Genomic DNA, 23,219 nt, shown 5'->3' on the forward strand with positions numbered 1-23,219 from the left:
GGCTACGACCCACGAGGAAGCCACTGTGACCACATTACGTGTTGTAGAAGATGAGGTAGGCAATAGAGGAAGAGATGAGTCTGAAAAGGGGGTTGAGGGTATCACTGAGTGTGATAGAAGGCTCTAGGAAGTTTGAGTGTGTGTGTATGTGTCACCATCTGGATGAGCATATCAAAGTTCAGTCTCACTGCTGGGTAGAAAACCAATAGTAAGTAGAGGAGAATGAACAGGAATACCTTTGTAGTTGAGTAAATGATTTTCCAAGTGAAAGGTGAAGGTACTACTTATCAGCAGGCACCTATTTGAGCTCAGTTTCTAAGACTATGAGTTGCAAATAACATGACATTCAATCTAAATTCTACATCATAATTTAAACAGGTTTTGATGACTGATTCTAAAATTCTACATCTAAAATCAGTCTTAGAATAAAGGTCTACCCTAGGCAAAATCTGAGTATTTTTTTAGAGAATTATAAGCTTTGTATAAACATATAGAAATTTCCGAATGCAGAAATAATAGTTTGTCATATGCAATTATTTTTTTCTTGAGGAAACCTGGTTTATTTGCAAACCTGATTTATTTCACAGAAGCATTTAATTTTCTTGAACTCATTACACTGCCTTCAGAAACATAAACCTTTGCTTGTTTCCAGGCAATTATGCCAGTTTTCATAATTATAAGTAATAAACGTATTTCTTGTAAACATTTGTATACATTGCTATCTGTTTCCCTGGAATATATTTTGTAAACTGTCATTTATGAAACAGTCAACATGCATATATAATAATGCATATATATACATGATGCATTAATATATATTGGGAATACTTTCTGTTAACACATATTTCAATCACTCATTCAATATGTACCACATAAAAATGTTTTTTTAATTCTCTTGGGTTTTTCGAATACCTGTATAGTCAATTTTCACCAGTCTTTTAGTCTATAAGTCTGTTCTTCATGGGACCTGCATGCTCCAACTCTCACACACAAAAAAACCACCCTAACAAATGAGCAAGGAAATTGGTCTCCTACATAACTGCCTTGCTCACCTTTCTCTTTTGGCTAATTGTGATGGTATTTCATTAGGTATAAAACTGCCAGTGATTTTCTTGTGGAAAATCACCTCTTGGTGATCAGAGAGTAAATCTGTCATTTTTATCTAATTCCATTGTCTTGTTAATTGGCATCCACCGACCATATGTCTACAATAAAATAGATGGGAAAACAAGCCAGATGCCTCAGGACCGAAAAATGTAGCCTCGGATATAAAGGGAAGTAGTAGTTCTTTGGATGTCTTGGACACAGCCTTGCTTCCTATTTCAGAATATAAATGTAATACATGGCAGCCATTCTGTAGCTATTAGCTAGCCATCTAAGGGTGACAAACAAACAAGGCAAAGATGGCATATAAAAGCATGAACTGTGTCTGGTTTCTTGATTGCATCACTTGGTCCTGGCAGAAAAATGTCCTTATGGCTTCAACCAACTGTTCTGAATGTTTAGTAATTACCTTCGATTATAAATTGACCTATTTGATAAACCAGGATTGCTAATCAATTTCTCTACAAGGACATGTTCATTTGTTTTCTACAGCACTACCATTAGTTTGTTTGTGGGATTCTTTTAGGCTTTACTGGAGGTGTAACATCTTAGCCTTACCATTCACACAATACAGTGTTCACAATACTCTTGCAGAACTCAACCACAGAAGACTTAACTGGTCCAGAACTCACCTGCTAGGTTTTGTGGCCCTTGTCTACAACTGTGCTCATGACACTGACAGAATACAGCAGAGACTGTAATGCATTCCCATCCCCAGGAAACATGAGGATATTCGGACAGCCAACTAGAATGTGAAGACTCCTGAGGTCTGACCAAACCCTGAGTTCTCTTCCTTACACTCCAACCTGGGTTGAGGAACACAGTGATCCTCTAATGATCTTTCCGAAAAAATGCATTTTTTTTTCTAAAATGGCCAGAGTTCAGTTCAGCTGCTGATAACCAAAGATCCCTGATTAATCAAGATTTCATTCGCTGCATCTCTTTGTTTTGAAAATTAGGCAATAACACTATTTCACTTAAGAAAAAAGTATAGCAATCATAGTAGGCAATGAGGTACCAGACGTGGAGACCAGAGATCTAGATTCCAGTTTTAGTTCAGACACCACGTGTTCAAGCTCTGAGGCTCATTTATCATAGTTGAACAAAGGAGAGGATTGGACCAGATGGTCTCTGAATTCCCTTCAAATTCCAGTTATTCCAACGCTGTGATAATTTTGACCAGAAAAATGAGCAGAAAAAATAATCACTCCTTTAGTTACAAACGTTCATTAGATGGATGGAATAAAGACCACTGTTTAAGCCGAAACTCTTCATGGTTTAGCAACAGTGAACCACAGGCAGAATTTCAGTCAGGATGTCTAATTAGATGGAGCTCAAAGTAGAAATAATTTATTATACTTCAAAACTGCTCAGCATACACCCACACACACTGTTAATATAAAAGGTTGTCAGATACGATGGAAAAGACAAGGAGGACATTGAACAGACTAAGAGTAATCTGAGACATTGAAGATCAGTAACTTCAGAAAGGAGAAACATGGGGGCCGGGAGTTTGGCCTAGTGGTTAAAGTGCTTGCCTAGCATGCATGAAGACGCAGGTTCGATTCCTCGGTACCGCATACGTAGAAAAAAGCCAGAAGTGGTGCTGAGGCTCATGTGGTAGAGCTCTAGCCTTGAGAAAGTCCAAGGACAGTGCTCAGGCGCTGAGCTCAAGCCCAGGACTGGCAAAATAAAAATAAAAATAAATAAATAAAAAAAAGTAAAGAAAGGAGAAACATGATAAACTAGGGGGAAAATTCCTTTTCCAAGCAAATCTGTGCAGTCTTTCCTTGGGAAAGCTAGTAAAATAAAAGCTAGGACCTTACAACTTAAGGCTGGAAAGTGCTGTACATGATTTTAAATACACTTTTATATTTTAAATATAATACTTCCTCCTTTTAGGGAACAAGAAAAAGATATGCAAAAGAATATTATCATTATTTACCTGGATCTAATTCTTAAGCTTGTTTTTTTTCCATAAAATAACATCTCAAATGCCCTAACAAACTGGTCAGAAGCACATGAGCCGAAGAGGAAGGAGGGAAAAAAATCACCTTTACAGCAGATCCAATGTTTTTAAGCAGCCTTTGTACCAAGTGTTGGCATGAAGGAACCCTCGCTCTCTGAAACAGCTAATGAAAATATAAAACGGTATAACCACGTCAGAAAACGTGTTTGCTGTTTCTCCAAACCTTAATCACCCACCTACTCTATGATTAAGGTATTCATACCTCGCTATGCATTCCAGAAAGAAAGAGAAAAAAACAGCATATACTGCTACAAAGACTTGTGCACACATGTTCACAGCAGCTTTATGTGTGGGGAAACATAAAAATAAAACAGTAATAGCCAACGGCAGCTCCACATTTGTGCACCAGTCTTGAGCACAGACACTCAGGCTGCTGGCCCGAGTGCAAGGGCCAGGAAGGCGCCGAGCGGCTGAGCTGTGGTTATAACTCTTCCTTATCTGACAGCTAATGAAATGTAAACAAAAGCCGTCTCATCGTGACTCCCGCAAGACACAGACTCAACAATCTTCACGGCAAAAACCAAAAAATGAAAAATCCCACTGGAAGGCTTCACGCATCGCACGCTTCAGGCCTGGGAAATGCGCCCAGGGGCAATTTCGCGCATGCGCAGATCCTCCCGCCTGAGAGACACGCGCAAGGCGCAACTTCGCGCAGGTGCAGATCCTCCAGCCTGAGCTGCACAAGGCGCAACTTCGCGCATGCACAGATCCTCCCAAAACCTATCAGCCCAGTCAAGGCCCCTCGTTCCTCTCAGACCATGAGGCCCCAGCCCCATGCAGGCCCCGTGCAGCCCCCGTGTCGCCCCGACTGGGGTCTCTACTCCCTGGTTCATTCACCTGCAAGCCCCGGCACAGATACCTGAAAGACCTGGTCTCTTTCTTCCTCAGGGTCAGGGGTGTTAGGGGTGGGGAAGAGGATGCCCTCATCCTTCCTGGGGTTCTTTCTACTTTGAGAGGCTAAACGCGGCCCCTGGTCACTTACCGGGCTCCTCAGCTCTGGGAGACACGTTTGAGGCAATGGCGGGTGTTGAGCTTCGCGTGTTTGTGGGGAGAACGGCATCAGGGCCACCCGCTCGCGGCTGCCATCATGGGCCATGAGCTGGGGGCGTGGCCTTGGCAAAGAAGCATGCTCACTGAGCACCAAGGGCCATAGCCCAGCGAAGAGCACGCATGCTCAGAGAGAACTAGGGAGTCCCACGAGCCAATTATCTTAAGAAATCCACAACAACAAACTCAAAAGGCAACAGAGAAGGACTCAAAGTGGAAAAGAAATCCAGATAAAGCTTACATCCAACTTTCTCAAAGAATTCGGAACGCGAGGACCCCTCCCCCACCTCCATCCACCAGTTCCAAGCCACAGAAAGCACCCGCGGGCCTGGGGAAAAGCGGCTGCAGGCTGGGAAAAGCGGTGGCGGGCCTGGAAAAGCGGCTGCGGGTGGAGGGGGCCAGCCTGGGAGCCCGATTGCTGCAGAAACCAACATACAACCGGGCCAGCGAATGGCGGAAGCAGCAGAACCCAGACGCGGAACCAGAACAGCAAGCAGCGGAACCCAGACTCGGAACACAGGTGACAGCGGAGATCCGAGGGGAGTGAGAGACTCCCCACCACCGCGCAGCACCCGCAGAGGGACACAGAGGCGTGAGTAATACAGCGCGTCCCCAAACACAAAGGGAAAGCAGACCCCTCCACCCCGCCCACACAGGCCTAGAGGCAAAAAGAATACAAGGAGGAATCCTAAAGTTGGCTGTGCCTCCACTACCAGATTTTTGTAGACTCCAACTTACAGGCCAGAAGTTGAGAATTAATGGCCCAGTAGATCAAATTAGTGCCATTCCATGTTTGTTTAAGCAGCATAGTATTTCTACACATTTGAGCCATCATTTAACAAAACAGAAGACCTATATCAGGCACCAGTATCTCACACTTACAATCCTAGCTACTCAGGAAGCTGAGATCTGAGGATCACGGTTTGAGGTCAACTTGAGCAGGAAAGTCTGTAAGATTCTTAAACCTAATTAACCAATAGGAATTCAGAAGTACGGGTATGGCTTGAGTGGTACAGCACCAACCTTAACACCAACCCTTAAATTAATTAACATACATGTGGGTCTGTGTATATGTGCACACATATATATTATTGTATATATATATATACATCTATTATGTATGCTGTATACATGCACATGTGTGTGTGTTTGTGTCAGGAGACTTAAGTTTAAAATTTAAATTTCCTTAAAAAAATGAAACAACTGACCATTCTAGGCTTACAGTCCTGCCTCATGATGATAAGCTGTAGCAGAGTAGAGGCTTCCCCTCCAGATAAACTACTCAGCTGATCACAGCCCCTGTTACTCCCACTAGTCCCCACTCTAGCCTGTTTTCCTGCCTTAATCCTGTTGAAATCTTGGCTCTTCCTAAGGAGGTTCTTCAATTACTGTGTGTCTGTGTCTGCACAGTTATTAAAGACTAAACTCAAGTTGGGCATGGTAGCACTTGCCTATAATCCCATCCTTAGGAAATGGAAACTGAAAGATCTTAAGTTTGAGGCCAGCCTGGACTACATATGTAGTTATTTCCAAGCCAGCCTAAGCTACATAGCCAGAGCCTGTCTCAAAAAGGAAAAAGGAAAAAAAAGTCAAAAACCAGAACAGAAAAGAACAAAACCGATTCGGCTCATTTTGGTGCTCAGAATGAGATTTCTTCGTTTGGACCTTTTTCATTTTCTTCTCATATTTTATTATAATATTCCAAAGAAACTCTCAGAAGGCAATGATTATATCATATATTTTGCATTTCCCACAGCTCTCCATATAAAACGAAGTACAAAGTAGATAATTAATGATTGTTAAAAGAATGCATGAGTAAAGAATACATATATATATAAAAAAATAAAACAGGAATTACTTGAAACATGAAAGCAAGATTATAACAACTGCTTGTTGCTCATGTTTTTAAAAACATGAAATGTCAGTAGTAAAACTATTTGCTTTTAGAGGGGTGGGGGTGGGGGGAGGGAAATGGGGACCAAGACATGTGAAAGGGTATTAATGAATGGGAATTAATGCACCATCTATCTGGCAAATATCATGTAACCCTTCTATTAATTACAATAAAATATATGAAAAAATATTCATTTTTGAGCCAGGTTTGAGAGCTCATCTTTATAATTTTAGCTTCTTGGAAAGTGGAGATCAGGGGGTTGAGCAATTCAAGGCCATTCCAGTCAGAAGTACTCCCAACTCCATATCAGCCAGGGGCCCTGATGGCAAGCACCCGTCATCTCAGCTACGAGGACACTCTGGCTGGGCACACATGGCTTTTGCCTTCATCCTCAGTGACACATGCAAGCACAGCTAACAGGAATGTAGCCCAAACCTGTCCACCCCAGGCTAATCCCAGCCTCAAAAATAACCAACATTGAAAGGGCTTGGAATAATATCTCAGTGGTAAAGCACCAGCCACCAAGCATGTGGCCCAGAGGTGAATTCAACACCTCCAAAATGAATGCACACACACCTTACACAAAACAATACTAGTAGCCTGCTTTTCAGTGCATTAGCTTGGGGAACGATTGTGCCTGAGGTTATTTTCTAATTGATCAGTAAAGCTTATCCTTATCACAGTTCTATCTAGTTGATTCTTTTTGAGCTTTCTTTCAGAACTGCAAATCAGTCATTTCAGGACCAGACTAGAGGTACAGCAAAGATTATCCTGAGGCATGTAATTTGTTTTAATTTCAGTGAATCCTCAAGAAAAATTTCTGAGACACCTTCAGTACATTTTGACAACCCCTATTATTCTCAATGCCACAAATCATCAGGAAAATTCTAATATTAATAGAGTGTGGAGTTATGAAATATTTGCCCAGAGAATAGTTCATATTAAAATTAATATTTAAAATGGCTTGTTTTCTACCAAATGGATTTCATTAATTTCCTGCTAACATACAAACATACAGGCCTTTTTCCTGTCTTAATTGTTTAGTAACTAGCATTTCTTCTAATCAAGTTAATCTTAATCCCTTTAAAGCACAACTTACAGTAATTCCACAACAATGCAGCTAACTAGTATGTGAGTTTTAGAAAAGATGGAAATAATGACTCTCTGAGGGTTTTTTTAAATCATTTTTCATGTATTTTAAAGCCTGCAGGATTCCAAAATTTTTATGACCTTAAAATTATCTCACTTTTTAAACATATAATATTAAACTTGAAATTGTCTATGAAAGAAGAAAAATATGTAGGAGGCTGCAAAACCTAATAGTATCCCAGAATCAGAGAAAATGTGGACTGTCTGAGCTTAACAGAAAGGCCATCGCAGTGCTAAGTCTTTTCCTCTTACCTACAGAGACCATGCAGTGAATTTTAAGAGTGCAATCTGATGAAAGAGGAAAAGGAAAGATGCTTAGAGAATATAAACTACTCAGAGCATCAGAGTTTCATGGGAAAAGGTACTGTGTTTTAAAATCATATTAATAACACATATGTTCTCTCTAGGTAACACAACATGCATAAAGCTTACTGAGTGTTGTACATCTAATAATCCATATGCATAACAGTTGGCATTGTTCTTTTACATGCCTCTACAAAGTGCCGCTCGGGTTCATCTTTCTCTGTAAGCTTTTTACTACCCCTCATCGAGGAAAGCTGCAGGAAAAAATGATAAAATAGCAAATAAGATAGTTGTGATGGACAGCAGTACCTTCCCACAGAACTGGATGTCTGGTCGACCTCGGTGAAATAGATATTGTTACTTCAGGCCAAGGTGTTAAGTAATTTTGCTCTGTGTGTTCTGAGTACTGGGGAATCAAGTCTCAGTCCCTGATGGCATTGTAAGTTAAGGTGTAACCGATAAATCCAACAAAATCCAGCCGAAAGAATAGGCATTGTGGATCACACATTGCCTGCCAAACAGCCAACAGGCTTGACCCGTGTTCTGTTATTTAGTCTGTTGAGTTTTGTGGATGAGTGGTTCAAGTGAAGTTTCCAGTGTTGTTTCTCAGTCTTGAGAAACGTGGATGGTACCATCAGTCTCTTCCTCACTCAGTAGTCAAGGGCACTTCTTAGAGACACCATTCTGGTTTCTTTGGCAACAGAACAGCATCAAAACAGGGAAGCAACCAGCAGGACAGGAAGAGTTCTTTCAAGTTCACATCTAAAAACACCACTCCCAGTCATACATCTGGAAAACAGGCCAAGGAAGACACATTTGAAAGATACTCTGCCTCAATGGGAATTTTGAAAATTATGTAAAGGAATAGGACATTTCCCTTTTGTGGGAGGACAAATTAATACATCATACTAAATCCACTAGCACAACAATGTTCATTGCAGCACTATTCACCATAGCAAAGATATGGAACCAACCTAGATGTCCCTCAGTTGATGAGTAGATCAACAAGTTGTGGTATTTGTACACAATGCAATTCTATGCTGCTGTCAGAAAGAATGACATCGCCCCATTTGTTAGGAAATGGGAAGACTTTGAAAAAATCCTATTAAGTGAAGTAAGCCAGACTCAAAGGAACTTAGGCTCAATGGTTTCCCTCATTCGTCATAATCAGTAGAAACCTTGGGCTCTACTAGCAGAGATCTGCAATAGAGCAAAATCTTGATACATAAGACCATGTAGTATGAAGCTAATTGAAAGGACCTCCAGGATATTGAAACAAAAGCCATATAACGAATGATTGTTGTCCTTAATGTACTATGTTCTCTCTCATCTCCTTTGCTGTCCCTTGGTTATCTCATATTGTTATAGTATCTCACTTTATTATCTGATATATTGAATTTATTTGTATTTGGTTATTTGAAATTTGATAGGGAAGGGGGGAAAACCAAGATGGGTGGGGGGTGTGGAGGGTAGGGTAATGGATACCAAGACATGTGAAAGGGTATCAATGTATGTGAATTAATGCACCTTCTATCTGGCAAATATCATGTAACCCTTTTACTAATTACAATAATAAATAAATAAATAAATAAAAGAAAAAGCATGTGCACTGTTTTGCTTGCAGGCATAGAAATTACATTATTCACAAAATATTTTCTACATAGTAGGTAGGGTAGCTACACTGGACATGAAAGGGCGAGGACAATTAATATGGATGAAACAGTCCTGTTTCATTAATTTTCTACCTTATTGTTCATTTATTTCTTCAAATTTTCGGTTTGTCTGAGAGATGAGAGACTCTCTTCTCTCTTTGATTATATCAGAATAAAAATAGATATTGGTCTGGAGGTGTGGCTCAAATACTAGAGCACCAGACGTGCAAGCAAGCTGAGCAAATATGAAGCCATAAGTTCAAACCAAGTATTTTCTAAAATCATCATCATCATCAATAAAAATAATAAATAGCATAAGCTGGGGATAAGCTGGGGACAAGGCAGAAAAGTTCATGAAATGTTAATTTCTAATTAATCAGCAAAAAGAAAAAATTCAGAAGTGGAGATGTGGCTCAAGTGGTAGAGCATGAAATAGTTGAAATAGCCAAGTGAGAGCTCAAGGTCCTGAGTTCATGTCCCAGTGGTGCTTCTCTTAATCAAATATGAATGCACACATACGCACAGGACTGCCAAATACTCAGCTCACTCCCTCCAGCAGCTCCTGAAACCTGTTATTAGGTTGCAGGTTTGAAGTCCATAGCAACTCCACATCTCTTAGGCACCTTATTTCAAAGAGGATTGAACAGAGGGACCAGGAAAAGACTTAATTAACTAGGGCAGTATTTCTCGAGATATTTGTTGTTGACATTGCAAAAGGGACAACATATTATATTTGATTTCCCATTTTCAAAGCAGAAGGAAAGGCAATCAGCAACATAGGAAACATTTCACTTTCCTTCCTATTTTAATCAATCTTGAAAGAAAGACTGGGGTGGGAACACTTAAAGCATAACTCTGCGGTTATTGAAAACCCCAAGAATGATGAACTTCATGCATATGATGTTGAAATAACACACAATGAATTGTAGGCACTCTGAACGACAGTGAAATTTACAACTCCTTTCCTCTGTTCCAAAATAAAAAAAGAATTTCTATCTTCCCAGCAAGTGGTCTCCAAAATAAATGCTGTTCTCACACCCATGAGCAAAGAAATAACTTGGGGCAAGAAAGCACAATGTGTTTTTATTTACAAATTATATACATCACATCACTTTACTAACATGCTGCCAAATATAAAAATTGAAAAATAAACTGTATGAGATATAAAATGCATAGCATATTAGGCATCTCAGTATTTTTCCCCACATTACCTGACATACTGTTCCACATAACTCAAATACTGACTATGATGATGTCTCGTGCATAACTATAAATTTCTACCTCCCTAAATATCCCTTCCACACAGCTCAAAACAAAAAACTTGAAGACAACTCTTATTGCTGGCATGCCTCATTTAGAGAGCCTAAAAGGACAGAAATAAGTTGAGACCGTAAATGATGCTCTCAATTTGGGTAGGTACGATACTAACTGAGTGCTATCCAGGTGTGAGGCATTGTAATGTCTTGTGTTTAATTTTCCCCAAAACTCCAAACCACCCTAACAAATGAGCAAGGAAATTGGTCTCCTACATAACTGCCTTGCTCACCTTTCTCTTTTGGCTAATTGTGATGGTATTTCATTAGGTATAAAACTGCCAGTGATTTTCTTGTGGAAAATCACCTCTTGGTGATCAGAGAGTAAATCTATCGTTTTTTTCTAATTCCATTGTCTTGTTAATTGGCATCCACCGACCATATGTCTACAATAAAATAGATGGGAAAACAAGCCAGATGCCTCAGGACCGAAAATTGTAGCCTCGGATATAAAGGGAAGTAGTAGTTCTTTGGATGTCTTGGACACAGCCTTGCTTCCTATTTCAGAATATAAATGTAATACATGGCAGCCATTCTGTAGCTATTAGCTAGCCATTTAAGGGTGACAAACAAACAAGGCAAAGATGGCATATAAAAGCATGAACTGTGTCTGGTTTCTTGATTGTATCACTTGGTCATGGCAGAAAAATGTCCTTATGGCTTCAACCAACTGTTCTGAATGTTTAGTAATTACCTTCTGTTATAAATTGACCTATTTGATAAACCAGGATTGCTAATCAATTTCTCCTCAAGGACATGTTCATTTGTTTTCTAAAGCAGTACCATTAGTTTGTTTGTGGGATTGTTTTAGGCTTTACTGGAGGTGTAACCCTTTACTAATTACAATAAAAAAAATAAAAAAATATAAAAAAATAAAATAAAATAAATGTTCTTCCCTTTGAAGTATTCTTATAAAACAGAATTATCATAAGCTTAAGGTACATAAATCTTGATTTCTTTTTGCCAGATGCACAGCTCTGTAAGAAAATAATATTTTCTCAGTATAATGAAGAATCATAATATTCTATGACTCTACAGATGTTCTATTGGGAAGTCAGGAAAAAAGCCTGTCATTTGGAGTTAGAAACCATGGGCTCTAAGTGGTAAGTGATCCACTTATTCAAAGGACTTATGGATTGATATATAAATTCAACATGGTTTAAACACTGACCCAGTGACTCATATGGATACGACAGAGAAGAAGACAAATCCTCACATTTGTGGAACTCACAGCCAAATACAAAGCACAACAGGCACACCACACAGAAAGAATGATACAGAGAAATGAAACTCTGCTTACTGGCCAGGAAGACGCACCAGCACACAAACTTGAGAGAGGTTAGCAAATGAGCTATTTGAAGATTTCAGACAGGATCTTAGATACTTCTATCTAAGAAGAGGAAGAGACATATTCACAGGTCCTCAAAAGTCATAGAAGCAAGGTGAGGCTACGACCCACGAGGAAGCCACTGTAACCACATTACGTGTTGTAGAAGATGAGGTAGGCAATAGAGGAAGAGATGAGTCTGAAAAGGGGGTTGAGGGTATCACTGAGTGTGATAGAAGGCTCTAGGAAGTTTGAGTGTGTGTGTATGTGTCACCATCTGGATGAGCATATCAAAGTTCAGTCTCACTGCTGGGTAGAAAACCAATAGTAAGTAGAGGAGAATGAACAGGAATACCTTTGTAGTTGAGTAAATGATTTTCCAAGTGAAAGGTGAAGGTACTACTTATCAGCAGGCCCCTATTTGAGCTCAGTTTCTAAGACTATGAGTTGCAAATAACATGACATTCAATCTAAATTCTACATCAAAATTTAAACAGGTTTTGATGACTGATTGCAAAATTCTACATCTAAAATCAGTCTTAGAATAAAGGTCTACCCTAGGCAAAATCTGAGTATTTTTTAGAGAATTATAAGCTTTTTATAAACATATAGAAATTCCCGAATGCAGAAATAATAGTTTGTCATATGCAATTATTTTTTTCTTGAGGAAACCTGGTTTATTTGCAAACCTGATTTATTTCACAGAAGCATTTAATTTTCTTGAACTCATTACACTGCCTTCAGAAACATAAACCTTTGCTTGTTTCCAGGCAATTATGCCAGTTTTCATAATTATAAGTAATAAACATATTTCTTGTAAACATTTGTATACATTGCTATCTGTTTCCCTGGAATATATTTTGTAAACTCTCATTTATGAAACAGTCAACATGCATATATAATAATGCATATATATACATGAGGCATTAATATATATTGGGAATACTTTCTGTTAACACATATTTCAATCACTCATTCAATATGTACCACATAAAAATGTTTTTTTAATTCTCTTGGGTTATTCGGATACCTGTATAGTCAATTTTCACCAGTCTTTTAGTCTATATATCTGTTCTTCATGTGTACTAGAATGCCTGATGGATAAGTGAGTAGTAATAAATAACTTCTATGTTAGGGATGGCGAGCTTAAATTATCAATTTGTTTCTCCTATTCAGATTCTGTGCTTACTGTCCTCCTCTCATCTGTAGGTGTCATGTAACCATTTCATCCCACCTTATGATACAGACCCGGTAAGTCCCCGTGTGTGCACCCCTGGAAATATGCAAACTGTGACACATGCCAGTCACTGCTAGTGTGTGAGAGTACATTGATGACAGTTTTGCTATTTATCCACTGTTTGAATATTTCTAGACCAAGATTAAAAATTACAGAAGCAAAATATTTATTGGAACACATAGACAAATATGTCATGTGACCCAGCTGTTTAGCCATTTACATCAGTGAACCTTGGCTCAGAGCTCTGATGGGATACTCTAGATGTTTGAACACACAGAGAAGTCACACAGGTCTGGGTTAAAAATGAAATTCAGCCACATCTTCCTGTTCAGCTCCTGCCCAAATAGGCTTATCGAAGGAAAAAAATGAAAGATGCCCAAACATGTTTTAATATGTAATTCATGATATCCTAGCTGGATAGTGTTTATTTTGTTTTGTTTCAGAGTTTTTCATCTAAAAAAAAAACAAGGCTCCAGGTATTCATGATACACAGTCATTTACTGGACTCATCTGGCACAAATGAGGAGCACACAAAAGCTTTCTACTTCCCCATTGTTAGGCTTAACACAAATGTGGAACATTCTCCTTAGCACTTAGCAGAAAGGTTAGAGAATTATTTTTCAAGAAAATGATGATTGAGTATGAAAAATGAATACATTGACCCAAGCAAGATGTAGGGGAAAATAATTTACATAGTTGGAGGCAAGTAGGTTTTTGCTGATTTTTAATGGTATACAAATCATAGAATGTTTCCATAGAATCTAATGGATATCATGTATGCATGATTATGCTGTGTGGAATTTGACTTTTGACTTTGAGTCTTTGATATTCTTTTATTGTTGGGATAATGTATAGAAGGGTTACAGTTACATTCATCAGTTAGTAGGTGCATTAATTCTCACACATTGATACCCCTTCTTGTGTTTTTGTTTCCATTTCCCTATCCCCACCCCCTCCAAATCATCTTGTTTTCCCTCTTCCCTTTCCTATTTCAAATAAACAAATAAACATATATATAATATACCACACACCGAAGTCAGATACAGTAACAAATGAGATTAACCAAAGGGCAAAAAAGAAAAGAGAAATAGTACATTAAGAACAACAGTCGCACAAGATAAAGCTCTTGTTTCCATATCCTAGAGATCCTTTCATTTAGTCTCATCCTATATGACTTTAGGTACCTAGGTTTTACACTATTGTAATCATCTGCTAGGAGAGTCCTAGATGTGTACTAATTATTACAAATGAGGGAAACCATTGAGCCTATAGATTCCTTTGGGCCTGGATTACTTCACTTAATGTGATTGAGTCTTTGATTTTCTTATTCTTTGAAATATCAGATTTCACGAGTCCTGATCTAAGAAGAGTTCAATACTCTTTTAGAATCTCAATCTCTCTCTCTCTCTCTCTCTCTCTCTCTCTCTCTCTCTCTCTCTCTCTCTCTCTCTCTCTCTCTCTCTCCCTCTGTGTGTGTGTGTGTGTGTGTCTATCTCACACACTCATACACACACAGATACACACACACGCACACACAAATGGGTTTAAAGTTCGGAGTTAATTCATCTGTTTTAAATATTTTAAACTACAGTCCTCCTTTGTTCCTGGAAACAAGAAGAATGCCCAAGAGAAGTAAAAGATTGCTGTGATGCCAGAAATCTTTAAGAAAAAAGCAAAGGAATATCACAGAGCCTCATGTAAAATGTGACAAAAAGAAACTGTTTGCCCAAAGGATGCTGTGAAAGGCAAAGAAGAAGGTGTTCATGAGTACACAGGAATGTCCCAAACTGAGATCTGAATGCCTGGTACAGCACAAGAACCTGGCCAACTTCTAGATACCTGGGCAAAACCAAATTGGCCTTTCACATCAGAATCAGAAATTTCAATGTAGTGAGCCTAGAGTTCCTAAAGGTTTTACAATATGTCTGTTTTGATAGATTCCAATAACACTTTCGTTAGGCTCAATAAAGCTTCCATTATCATGCTGGTTACACAACAAAAGACTTTTAATTTCTACTTCTTGTTATTGCTGCTCTTACTCCTCAGTAGAAAGATGGTCAGAGGTGGTAGATAAGTTTGGGAATAGGTGGAGAAAAGTGAGATAAGATAATGTTGGGTTATTAATAGAAGAGAGGAACATTGTTTTTGTTGGTGGTGGTGGTTGGTGGGGCTTGAACTCTGGGCCTGGCCATGGTTCCTGAGCTCTTTTCTCTCAAGGATAGTTCTCTGCTTTGAGCCACAGCACCACTTCCAGTTTTTCCCAAGCCCTAAGTTTAAGCACTGGGACTGGCAAAAAAAAAAGTTGGGACTGGCACTATCATTTTTTCCTCTGGAAGCACAGATGATAGTTTAAGTCTATAGTTGCCGGGGCCAACCGGCAGCAAACCAGGGTTCGCAGATTGGGGTTCCTGAAATAGGAGACAAGGACTAGGAAGAAAAAGAAGAGAGACAGACACACCGGGTCCGGGATGTCCGCAGTCCAGGCAAAGACTGCCGAGACTGCCGCGTTTATTTTCCACTCCCCCTTCTTCCCTCCTCCTCTCCCAGGGAACCTCCAGGTGTTACATTCATATGGTAATTCTCAGGTCATATACATAGAATAGGGCCAGAAAGCAATAAGACAAAATAGCCATCGTCTGATGTAAGTCAAGGTACAGTTTGATTCCACTCTGGCTCCCAACATGTCCCCCGTTTTTTATTTTAAAAGAAACACAAGTGCAATTTTTACTCTTTTCTATACCCCTAATTTATCCTGTCACATTTTCCAAAAATGACTTTGGTCCCTTGGTCCAACGGGGATTTGATGGGCGGAGATTCAACTTCCGTGACTTCTTCAAGCTGACTCAGGGGCGCCGTCTCCACGCTTGACCAGGGACCTTAAGAAGCCCAGCCTGTTTTATCAAGGGGTTGCAAGGATTAGACACCAGGAACAACAATCTACTCCAAACTAGAAATCATACTTGACATTCAACAACTGCACAAACCATCCTTGGCCACAACAGCGCAGCCTACCTAGCACCCATTTGCAAAGGCTTTTTCTTGATTGTCTGGGGAACTAAATTTCTGCAACCTTAACAATGCTTCAGTTGTCAGATCTAAACAGATTAATAGAGACACAAGCCTCAGATCCACAAACTTTTCCTGAATTTGTGGCTGGTGTCAAAAATAAAAAATAAAAATTTTACTCAATTAGGACTTTAAACTACCCGCTATCACAGAAGATTGACAAGTTCCTGCCCAGTTATGAAAGGCACGGGCATTAGTAAGGCATGCTTACAAACTATTCTATGACCTCCCGGCTCTGATTAATTTGATTGGCCAAGCACAAGTGACTAAGATCTGACACCATCTCTGCCATCCAAGCAGAGGCTTTCGTGTCCCAGTAGTGTCTCTCCACACAGGGATAAACATGCCATTGGCATTTCACTTTGTTGGTTGCTGTACTTGAACTCGGGGCCTGGGTACTGTCTCTCAGCTCTCCAGCTCAAGGCTAGCACCCTACCACTATGAGTCCCGAGCCTGGTGCTTGAGTGCTTCCCCCCAGCTTTTCAGCTCAGAGCTAGCACTCTGCCACTTCAAGCTCCAAAACAACTCTGTCCTAGCATCCTGCTGGCAGATTAGACACCATAGTCTCACAGGGACTTTGCTTTGCCCGGGCAGGCTCAAAACTGTGGCTTTCAGATCAATGAGTCCTACAAAAGGCCATTTTACTCCAATTAGAAGCAACAAGGTGGTCAACTCAGAAATAGTCTCCAAGCATGAGCTTACCTAGAACCTGGTAAAAGCCAAAGTTACATCTGAATAAGGATTGCTGTCCTTCTCCATGGGCTAGCTGGAAGTTGCTATAAGGTAACTTACAAGAGCAAGCTGAAATAGCAATTAAGCAATTACTTTGGTAGTCCTAATTTTCCTTTTTTCTCTTTCTTTAAACATTTAACACAACTTCACTTTCAAATATTGTTTAGAAACCCATTTCCAATGTTCTTAATAACTTTTACTGATACTGGCTTAAACAATTAACACCTTAGCCTTTATTTGCAATTGAAAAACCTTTAAGGGCACAAAGAACTCCTTCTGCCTTCAGGCCCCCTAAGGCTCAAGGCACTCCTCTTGCCTTTTAGAAAAAAGGGCTCTTTTGCAGATTAGATTACTGTCTAGAACTCCAACAACAGTTTAAACTCAAATAACAGTTTTTCCCTAATTCAAGAACTATAGACATCAGTGCACCAAAAGTCTAAGTCTGGACTTAGTTTCCTCTCCTTTTTAAAATACACCCAATAGCATGGAGATAAACCTTTAAACATTCCTTTAAAATACTAATCACATTATCCACATTTTACCATCAGATTTCTAGTGTCAGTTTGCAAAAAAGGACAGGCAAAATTTCTGACGTTAATGAACAATTTTACATTTAAATTTCTAATACATGTTTCCAAACTTTAACTTAAAGTAATAAATCCCAAATTCCCTAACACCTCTGTGCTGAACAGGATACAATGTTTACAATGTAAACAGCTGTATGTATTGCAATACCAGATTTTTTAAAATGCAGATTTCAGGATCTTTAGAAAAATACTTTTTACCAGTTTTTCTTTAAAACAATGCAATAATACTTTTAAGACATAGGAAACATTCAAGCATAATAATTTTCTTGAAGTTTAGACTTAGATTTACCCAATTGCCTTTGTTTCAAATGAGTTCAACCATTGTTTTATACAGCATGCTGACAATTTAACCTTGAACATGTTCACTCACTCATTCACACACATTCATACTCAAAGATCATAAAGTGCGCAAAATTAATATTGGCCGTTCGTTTTCCGGAAGTTTGTGTCAAGAGAGTTTTGCCAATTTTACTCTTACAGGTGAGAACCAGGTTCAAAACAAAACTTTTTGCAAGGCAACTTAGCTGGAATTTATTTTTCCAGGGCTTGTCACAACTGCAGACATGGGGCAGCGGCCATGCTAGGCCCAGAAATGTTCAAATAAATAACAAGGATGTGTGCTTGAGTACGCACAGAAAAACCATAAGGATCCATACTTAGAAATGGTACCAATTTTAAAGACAAAACTGGACAAGAAAAAATATGTAACACGAACAAGACAGAGAAACGGAGACTTTTAAATAATCAGACATTGACATATAACAAGAAAATTGGACTCAATCAGATACACTTAACACAAAAAACATGAGCTCAAATGAATGTTTTCACCAAACAGTTATTTTTAGATTTAGACATGTCTTGCTGGTGGGACTCTCAGGTATGCCTTGTTATCGACAAGAAACTCAGAAGGGGAGGGGGGGTCAAGGCGTCCCTTGACCACCCAGGCCTCTGTTTTAGGCCCACAGTGCACCTTTTCAAACAAACAAACAAAAATAAAAAAAAATAAAATAAAATGAAATAAAACGCAGACATACAAGGGGGTCGGCCGACTTCTACTTACCTCTGGAGGCCTTTGCTTTTCACCTGGGCATCTTTTACAAAAAAGGTTATTAAGAAGAGGGCTGGTAAAGACAAAATAATGTCACATATTAAATTGTGTAGAGTCAATAAATATGTTAAAAGGTCCCTACATAATAGTAAAAGGAGGAGAAACACAGCTCATATGAATGTGTGGAACAAGTGGATCAGTAGCAGTCCCGATTGACATGCACAAATAACTCAGGTCCTTCCCACGTCGCAGGATGCACCACTGGAGGGTTGGGGGTGTAGGCCCAGTGAGTCACTGCTTGGATGGCCACTGTCACTCTCCACGATCCGAACGCAGCGTTCAGGCAGCCAGCGGGCGTCATTTTCTCCTTGTGAAAAAACACATACATGCCCTCGACCCCAGGTTAGAACAGGATCGGGTCCATGCCAAGCACCAGTTAGGGGATCCTTCCATTTTCCTAAGGCAAAAGGACGCTGCGCTCTTTTTTCCCAGAATCGCTGAGCAGCAGATAAATTATTTGAATCCAAATTCAAAAAATTTAAAACAAATAAAGCATGATTAAGTATATTCACAGGGGTAGCGGGATATGACTCTCCTTTCTGTATTTTAGCAATTTGATGTTTTAATAATCCATTAGCTCTCTCCACGATGCCTTGACCTTGAGGATTGTAAGGAATGCCTGTAATATGAGTGATATTATAGGAATGGCAGAAGGATTGAAATGCTCGGCTTGCATAGCCAGGGCCATTATCTGTTTTTATTTGCGAGGGAATCCCCATCTCAGCAAAGCATCGAATGCAGTGAGAGATACAATGTTTAGTGGCTTCCCCAGCAAGGGGGGTGGCCAAGATAAAATTAGAATAAGTATCTACAGTAACATGAACATATTTTAATCGGCCAAATGATGGAACATGTGTGACATCCATCTGCCAAATGTGATTAGAAAGCAGTCCTCGTGGATTTATGCCTAAATGGGGGGCTGGTGAAAAAGGGACACAGTTGGAGCAAGTCTTAACTATTTGACATGCTGCTTCTCTAGATAATTTAAACTGTCGGCGCAAGGCTCGACTGTTTTGATGATGGATGGCATGTGACTGCTTAGCAAGTTCAACCTGAGTTAAGTAAACTCTGGTGGCGGAGTCAGTAACTGCATTGCCCTCACTTAAAGGGCCAGGAAGATTAGTGTGAGCTCGAACAAAGCCAAAAAAACAGGGGTGGTTGCGAGAACAAAGCAAAGTTTGTACTTGGTGAAATTGGGTCTGAATATTGGAGTTAGTAGTTCCAATAAAGGGAACAGTTTCTATGACTTGAAGAGCACGAATTACATATTGACTGTCTGAGTATAAGTTAAAGGGCTCGTCTTGTAACAGGACGAGTGCTTGTAAAACAGCCTCTAATTCCACCTCTTGGGCGGAGGAAAAACCCGTAACCCAAGATTGAGTTTTCCCATTAATGGTCAAAGCAGCCTTTCCATTAGAGGATCCATCTGTAAATACCAAAGCAGCAGAAGATAAAGGCGAGGCCTGTACTATGGAAGGAAATAGAAACGTATGACACGCAGCAAATTGGAGAAGTTTGTTAGACGGGTAGTGATGCAAAATTTTCCCCGTATAATTGGCCCAAGCAATGGCCCAAGAATCGCAATGGGCGAATAGCCAATCTTGTTGTTGTAGATTATATGGGACACAGATAAAATGAGGTTCCTGACCTAAATATTTACGGGAATCCACTCGGCACATATGTATCAAATTAGCTACCAATTCGTAGTAGGGGGTCAGCACTTTGCCGGGTGTTGATGGTAGATAAAGCCATAAAAGTGGGCCATCCTGCCACAATACAGCAGTTGGGGAGTGAGAAGTAGCTAAAATATAAACTCCCCATGGTTTAGAATAGTCACAATAGGTCACTTGTTGCTGGGAAATTGCCTTTTCTACAATTCGGATGGCCCTCCTGGCGTCAGGATTTAATTCGCGCAAGGATGTAGGGTTGGTATCTCCTTTTAAGAGATCAAAAAGGGGTTTTAACTCTCCTGTGGAGAGCTTTAGATAAGGCCGAAGCCAATTTATATCTCCTAAGAATTGCTGAAAATCATGAAGAGTTCTTAAGTGTGAAGTTTTTAATTGTATTTTTTGGCTTTTAAAATAGTGTGGGCCTAATATATGGCCTAGATATGTAAAAGGGGGGTGTTCCTGAACCTTTTCAGCTGCTATTATAAGGCCAAAGAGGCTCAGATCTTGCTTTAGTTGTCCAAAGGCTTGTCGTACGACGATAGGGTCAGAACAAGCCAACAAGATGTCATCCATATAATGAACAATATAAACAGAAGAAAATTTTTCACGAGTGGAAGAAATGGCTCTGGCTACAAAACTTTGACATAAAGTTGGGCTATTTGCCATGCCCTGTGGGAGCACAAGCCAGTGATATCGCTTCATGGGTTCTTTAAAATTAACAGAGGGGACGCTGAAGGCAAAGCGCTTACAGTCTTGAGGCGCCAGGGGTATAGTATAGAAACAATCCTTCAAATCTATAATAATCTTATAAGTATCCTTTGGGATTGCCATGGGTGAAGGCAAGCCAGGCTGTAGGGCCCCCATCAGTTCCATTGTCGCGTTAATCTTTCTCAAATCCTGTAACAGCCTCCATTTACCTGACTTTTTCTTTATAACAAAAATTGGAGAATTCCATGGAGAGTTAGAAGGGGCCACATGTCCCAAGTCCAGCTGTTCCTGTACCAGCTGCTGAACTGCAATGATCTTTTCTAGAGAAAGAGGCCACTGTTCAACCCATACCGGTTGTTCAGAGAGCCAATTTATGGGATCAGCATGAGGGGGAGGGCAAACGACAGCTCCCGTCAAGGGATACCCCAATCCTTGTCTCGTAGGGTGAGACTGGGGTTGGAGTGGCTCTAGCTCCCCCTGTGCTGCTCGGCCTAGCCCCCTAAAGGGGAGGAGGCCTTGATCAAGTAACTGCTTAGTGACCGCAGCACTAGGACTAAACATATACACTCCCATTTTTTCCATGATATCACGACCCCATAAATTAATTGGCAGATGATCCAAGACAAATGGCTGAAAATGACCAGAGTGCCCTTCCTCATCTCTCCAGACAAGGATCGCACTGCTCTGCTGTGGGTCAGTTGCTTGCCCAACCCCCTGTAGGGAAGTCATAGAGGTTGTCAGGGGCCATTGGGCTGGCCAATGTTTTTTAGATATCACAGACACATCTGCTCCAGTGTCTAATATTCCTTTAAAGGGCTTTTCTTGTATAAATATAGTCATCTCAGGCCTCTCTTGTTTTATGCTTTGTACCCAATAGATATCAGAAGATCTAAATCCTCTCTGTCCACATGGGGAATTAGCAGTCTCCCCAGGAGGTAAAGGCACAAGTATTAATTGTGCTAATTTTTGACCGGCTGGGATCGATACCACGTGTTTCGGGGCAGAGGCCATAACTTTGATTTCTCCAGTAAAATCCTGGTCAATTTTGCCAGGTGTAATCTGTATCCCTTTAAGGGCTGAGCTACTTCGCCCTAACAGCAATCCAGCCACTCCCGGGGGAAGGGGGCCGAAGACCCCCGTGGGGAGAGCTTGTGTCCCCATCTCTGGGGTCAATACTGAGCAGGTGGAGGAACAGAGGTCCAATCCTGCACTTCCTGGGGTGGCACGGAGGAGGCTGGAGACTGATCTTGGGGGGTTGTTAGAAGATGCACTTGTGGCCGAGAAGAGGGAGGGACTGCCCCATGGTTTTGCGGGGCCAGGGGCTGGCCCCTTCTCCAGTTTCCCAAATACGGGCGGCCATTGCGATTTGTTGCTGACTTGCAATCTTTAGCCCAGTGCTTCCCTTTACCACAGCGTGGACATGTGCCAGGTGATTTTTCTCTCTTTTGCCTGGCCTGGCGTGGGCATTGCGTCATCCAATGTCCTATTTGTCCACAAGAAAAGCAACGCCCTGGGGGTCTAGCATCCCGAGAATGCCGCTGACCTCTATATTTTAGAGACTCAGTAACAGTCTTTCCTTGAGGAGCGGCGGCTAAAGTAAGGCCTTGTACATGGGAGGGTCCAATATCAGCACACAGTGAAATAAAGTCCGTGATTCCTCCCTTATTCCTATGGGGTCTGATAGCCGCCTGACAGGCGGCGTTGGCATTTTCATAGGCTATGTGTCTAACTATACTCTTCCTTGCATTCTCATCTTGTACTAGGCAGTCTGCAGTCTCCATTAATCGAGACAAAAATTCTAGATAAGGTTCATTTGGTCCCTGTTTAACTTCTACTAGATTTTTTGTACGATTGGAATTGCGTAACTTTTTCCAAGCCTCTCTCGCCGCAGCATTTATTTGTAAATAGGCCTCCTTTGCATAACCCAATTGATCTTCGGTGTTTTTATAGGTTCCCTCTCCTAACAACTGATCAACAGTGTAAGGCAGGTTCTTAGACCTATTTGTTTCAATTTTAGCCCGACACTGTGCAGTGAACTCTGTCTCCCATAATAAGTACTCTCCTGCACTAAGGCATGCTCTGGCAAGCCGCTTCCAGTCATTTGGGCATGCAATACCAGCACATGCGGCCTCCAATATTACTTGAGTAAAGGGGGCAGTTGGCCCATATTGGGAGCAGGCATTTTTTAAATCCTGTAATAGTTTAACAGGAACAGGTTGATGGTATACTTGTTCATCATGATCAACTAAACTAGGGAAGCATCGAGGCCCTGAAATACCTTCCCTCTCTCTAG

Source organism: Megascapheus bottae, chromosome 5 (genome assembly GCF_031878675.1).
Source record: "Megascapheus bottae isolate mThoBot1 chromosome 5, mThoBot2.hap1, whole genome shotgun sequence".
Classification (NCBI taxonomy): domain Eukaryota; kingdom Metazoa; phylum Chordata; class Mammalia; order Rodentia; family Geomyidae; genus Megascapheus; species Megascapheus bottae.